Genomic DNA, 5,266 nt, shown 5'->3' with positions numbered 1-5,266 from the left:
CGGCTGGGACGGCTGCAGTCCTCTTGGTCCTCGCGGTCCTCAGAGGCCTGTGCAGCAGCAGCGGCAGCAGCAGGCAGCCAAAGCGGCCCACCTACCCTGCAACCTAGGCCTGGCCGGCGCGACACCAGGTGATGGAGTAGCTGGCCGCCAGTGTAGGCAGAGTAGCACTGAATGAGCCAACCCTACAGTACCAGAGGAGCCCACTCCCGTGCCGCATCCATCAGGCCCGCCGGCTCAATGAGTGAACAGATTATCTGTCAGGGAAGAGCTGCTGCATTGGTTTGTGACGATGCCAATAAAAGTGGGTGCCAGCTGTGGTTCAACTGGGTTCAGCAGAACTCATATCTATCACCATACAGGCAACAACACATTCAGAGTGCTGGGCAGGAAGATCCAGGATCATCAGTTGGTGATCAGCTGTGCCATCCCCAAAGGATTAAAGTATAATCAAGCAACACAGACCTTCCACCAGTGGCGAGATGCCAGGCAGGTGTACAGTCTTAACTATGGCAGCAAAGAGGATGCTAATGTCTTCGCAAGTGGAATGATGCATGCCTTAGAAGTGCTGAATTCACAGGAGGCAGGACCAAAATTGCCTAGATAAAATTCACAACTGCCTGATCAAGTTCAAAATGGCCCATCCCAAGAAGAGTTGGACATCCAAAGAAGACAACTGCAAGAACAGAAACGTCAGAAGGAGCTGGAGAGGGACAGGCTGAAGAGAGAAAGAATGGAGAGGGAAAGACCAGAGAGAGAAAGGTAGAGAGAGAGAGGCTGGATAGAGGTTGGAAAGAGAGAGGTGGAGCAGCTGGAGCGGGAGCAGATGGAGCAGCTGGAGCAAGTGGAATGGGATCAAGAGAGCAGAGTGCCGAGTAATGCCACCTCTGCCTTTGTGGAGACCCCTGTAAACTCTGATCTGGGAGACCCCTCTGCGTCTGAGCCAGGCTTTCAGGAAGCCTCTCAGCTGTCGGAGGCTCCAGCCCCGCAGGGTGTTATCTTGGGACCACCTGCACCTCCATCTCCTCCAACACTCCCACCAGGTCCAGTCCAGGCCTCTGTATTCTCTCCTCCCCCAGAACCTCCTCCTTCACCCCCAATGCTATCCTCTGGCCCTCCTCCCCCACGCCCTCTTCCTAATCAAGCCCCTCTCCTGTACCACCTCCTGCACCTCCCTTCCTGCATCCTGATTTTTTTCAGGATCCTTTTCAGAAGACAATCGTCCTTTAACTGGACTTGCAGCTGCGATTGCTGGAGCCAAGCTTAGGAAATTGTCACGGGTGGAAGATGCCTCTTTGCCCGGTGTTCACAGATGTGAACTCCGTGTCAGCTAAAACAGTCATGGGTGGTGGAAATGGACCCGTTCCCTTGGCAGGTAGCAGCTCAATGGAGGAAATGAGTCTCCTGATGGCCAGAAGGAGGAGAATGGCCGAAAAGGGATCAACAATAGAAGCAAAAAATGAAGAATCAGAACCTGTAACTTCTAAGGACTCATCAACAAGTACACCTGAACCAACCAGGAAACCTTGGGAAAGAACAAATACAATGAATGGCAGCAAGTCACCCGTCATCTCCAGATGAGATTCTCCAAGGAAAAATCAGATTGTTTTTGACAACAGGTCCTATGAGCCATTATAAGTCCACACCCTTGTCCCAGCCCAGTGCCGACTGGGTCCAGATAGAAAGCCTTGACTGTGACAGACTGAAGCAGGATATTTTAGATGAGATGAGAAAAGAACTAACCAAGCTGAAAGAGGAGTTCGTTGATGCAATCAGGCAGGAGCTGAGCAAGTCAAATACTGCATAGAGAAGCAAACTAAGCAGAGATAAGACTTGAATCTGGAGAAAAACAAAAATTCCTACCAACAACTGTCAACATCACCCCTACAGTTACGAGCTATCAGAAGAAAGTGGAAAAGGAGTCAAGGGAAAATCCCCATCCTCTGAAACCTTCTTAAGTTGTGACTCTGGCGATCATCTGTTTTCATCTCCGTTTGCTGCTGCTTTGACCTTTACTGCAGGATGAAAAGAGAGTTATGTATGAGTTTCCATAACATTTATGCAGAAAATATAAACCCATCAGGCAAGATCGCCATGCATTGAGATATTTTCATGTTGAAATAAAACCACACATTTCTCACAACCCACTGCTAAAATAAAGAGTAGAAAGGCTCATGAAGTTCTCCCCGCCTTCCACATCCTCCCCTCTTTGAGTGCTGAGGAACTGAGCAAGCTCTGCTTTTGTATTGCATGTCTCTCTCTCAGGTTTGTCTTCCTATAGTATTTGGTATTCCATGACTAATTGAGATCAGCGCTATGTAGGTTTAGATCTTAAGATGAGGAACAAATAGAATTGTACATGTTTTCAAAGGATGACATTTACAAGAAAGTGTCTGTAGATGACCAGGTCAGTCGTGAGTGATTGTACAGTGATAGGAAGTCCAAGTTAGCCTTTAGTGGTTAATTAGAGAAGAGAGCATTAAGGACTTTCTTCAATTTTCAGCCTCCTGAATCTGGCATAGCTCTTCTCTCCAATTAACTTTCCCACAAAAGCCAAAGGTTATGGTTAGTCCCATGTATGCACTGAGAGAGCATCTGAAATTCAATTTCTACTCCCAGGCCAAGCAAAAATGAAAAAAATAATAAAAATAAAAGGGGGTGGAAGCAAGCACATATTAAAGTTTTAAAATGACCCAAATGTTGCTGGTCATGTGTGTAATCCTTACTACACAAGAGGCTGACATCTGAGGATTGCAGTGTCAAGTCAGCCAGGGGAGGAACCTGCTTGAGACTCTTATCTCCAGTTACACAGCACAAAACCTTGAGCTGTGGCAGAGGTGTTAAAAACACCAGCATTGATTGTGAAAGCTAAGATATAGGTCCCAGAGTCAGAGGTGAAGCCGCAGGATCAATAAAATTTTAAACGGAGAGAGGATGAATAGAGGATGAAATCTGAGGAGCATGCGTCAAAGTAAGCCCATACAAGAAAGTCCATAAGGTTTTCTCTCTGTGTGCATCTGTGTGCTATCCTATGGCTTGAGAATGTTTTGTTCAAAGATAGAGCTCCACCACTCCCAACTTTTCATTGATTAATTGGAGCTAAATGTCTCATGGACTTTCCTGCCCTGGGTGGCTTTGAACCATGATCCTCAGATTTCAGGCAACTGATTCATTCGGGGCTTCACATAAGGCTCATCTCAAACTAACTACCAAGAATTAAAAAAAAAAATGGAGTTGGCTCACACAGAGAGTCCGGGACGAAGGAGCCAGACGCAGCGGGCGAGAGGATTCTACTCAACACCAGCAAGAACCGACAAGGAGCGGACAATTTCATCCTGCACTTTGCAGACCAGAGACGACCCAGGATCCAAGACTCGGTGTGAGTAGAAGCCCCACTTCCTCACTCCTTCCCAGGGAGCAGAGGAGGGAAGGCCACCCCTCCCCCCCCAGCACCGGTGATCTCCATCTTGGATACCGACAAAGCTCGGAGGAGCGGCTAGCTCCAGCTCAGGCCTTGGAATAAAACGAGTCATTTAGCAGGTCACAAGAACTTAACGGCGAAGTGACCTCAAAGACTCAGTTCCATCCAGGGAAAAGTCACCCAGCTCAGGCGCCAGCCATTGGAGTGGCTCTCCTCACCGGGTAACCAGAGCCAGAGGCTGCCCCGCCCTCTAGCAGCCACCACAATCAATTGAAAAACAGAAACCCTGAGAATGGCTCCAGGCTGGGTGCTGTGAGTTTTTTTCACAAAATAGCCCCAGGGAAAAGCTACTGTTTGTTGAAAGGCCTCAACTCTACCCAGAACCTAGCCTCATCACTGCATCCCCCTCTTTTGTGATTCTCAAAGCAGATCACCCTCCCAGTAAACTAACCTGGGAGGGGGATCTCAAAATCTTGGGTAAAGCAGAGCATTTTTCTGCCTGTTCCAACAAACTGACTTAAGAAACCAATCAAGCCACAGGACCTCAAGCTGACCAGAGACTCCAACCAGACTCTGGTTACAGACAAAAAGGAGATACAGGACTCTTCCCACCCCTCCCCCCCCAAAAAAAAATCAAAGAACTTTTTTTTTTCTTCTTCTTCTTTTCTTTTTTTCTTTTTTTTTGTTTTGTTTTTTTTTTCGTTTTTTGTTACCTTATACATATAAAAAAATTTTTTTTTGCTTTTCTAAAACTTTTATTAATCTTTAATTTTTGCCTCTTCTGAAAAAATAATTGTTTTCCATTAACTTTTTTTTTCTTTTCTCCTCTTATAATTTTTATCTTAGGAATACGTGAATGTGTGTTCTCCTTTCTTTTCTTGTCTTCTTTCTCTTTTTCTTTCATTCTTAACTTTTTGTTTTTTTGTCTAGCTCTACTGAACTTCTGATCTTTTCTTCTCACTTTCCTATCCTTTCCATCTTTTCCTCTTTGTTCTTCTTTATGTGACTTAACTCTTGTCCTGCACATCCTCAGATAAACCCGTAGTTAACCAGTAGACCCTACCCCCCATTGTGTACACACTTAATCCACAAACTTATTACTCAATTCAAAACCTCTGAGACTTAAATTCATTAATAGCAGTACTACCTCTTTATACCTGTATAATATTTTAAGCATTTTTTTAAAGTTTTTCAAATCTCCTCTATGTCCCTCCCTTTCTCTCAACATATTCATATTCCTCTATAAATAGATGGTCTTTTAATCTCTAAAATAACATTAATTTTTACGTTTCTATTTTTTTTCTGGTCTCTTTTCATTCCCCTTTCCCTTTCTTCTTTTTCTCTCTCTCTCTACTTGCATCCTACCCAACCTATTTCCTGCATTGTGATTAGGACATAGTTAACTCTCCCTGTGCCTCCCCACACCAATGTATTCCTATTTTTTACCCACATCTCTCCCTAACCCTAATAATTTCTGGTTTTCCAAATTCTTCTCTGCGGTTCAAAGCCTTTTAACATATAGTTGTTGGATGTCGAATAGATGTATCTGTTGAACTAGATTGTATCTGTAGACTATTGACTGTACAAATGCAAACTTTGGTTGATGGTTGCCTTAAGATAGTGTTCTAGCACAAAACTGGTGCTATCTTCATCTCAAATGGGCAGAGTAAGCCGGAAAAACACAAGAAAAATGGCAAATTCGGGTATCTCAATTCCCAATCTTGATAATCAGGGGTTAGAACAGATAATGAATAATCCAGAGGAGAGTTCCCAAACAGCTCTACAAACACTGCTGGCAAACATGATAAATGAAAAGTTTGACAATGTACAAAGGACTCTGTATGAGCG

At 44.6% G+C, this 5,266-nt stretch overlaps 1 pseudogene; it reads left to right on the top strand.

Annotated features, from left to right (window-relative positions):
- The first annotated feature begins 237 nt into the window (after positions 1-237).
- On the top strand, positions 238-1,836 carry LOC122124907 (annotated as a pseudogene).
- Positions 1,837-5,266: the final 3,430 nt, after the last annotated feature.

The sequence above is a fragment of the Dipodomys spectabilis genome, unplaced genomic scaffold (assembly GCF_019054845.1).
Source record: "Dipodomys spectabilis isolate Male_0828 unplaced genomic scaffold, ASM1905484v1 ptg000253l, whole genome shotgun sequence".
NCBI classification, from domain to species: domain Eukaryota; kingdom Metazoa; phylum Chordata; class Mammalia; order Rodentia; family Heteromyidae; genus Dipodomys; species Dipodomys spectabilis.
Note: the sequence above shows the minus strand (reverse complement) of the source record. Positions and strands in the feature narration are given on the sequence as shown.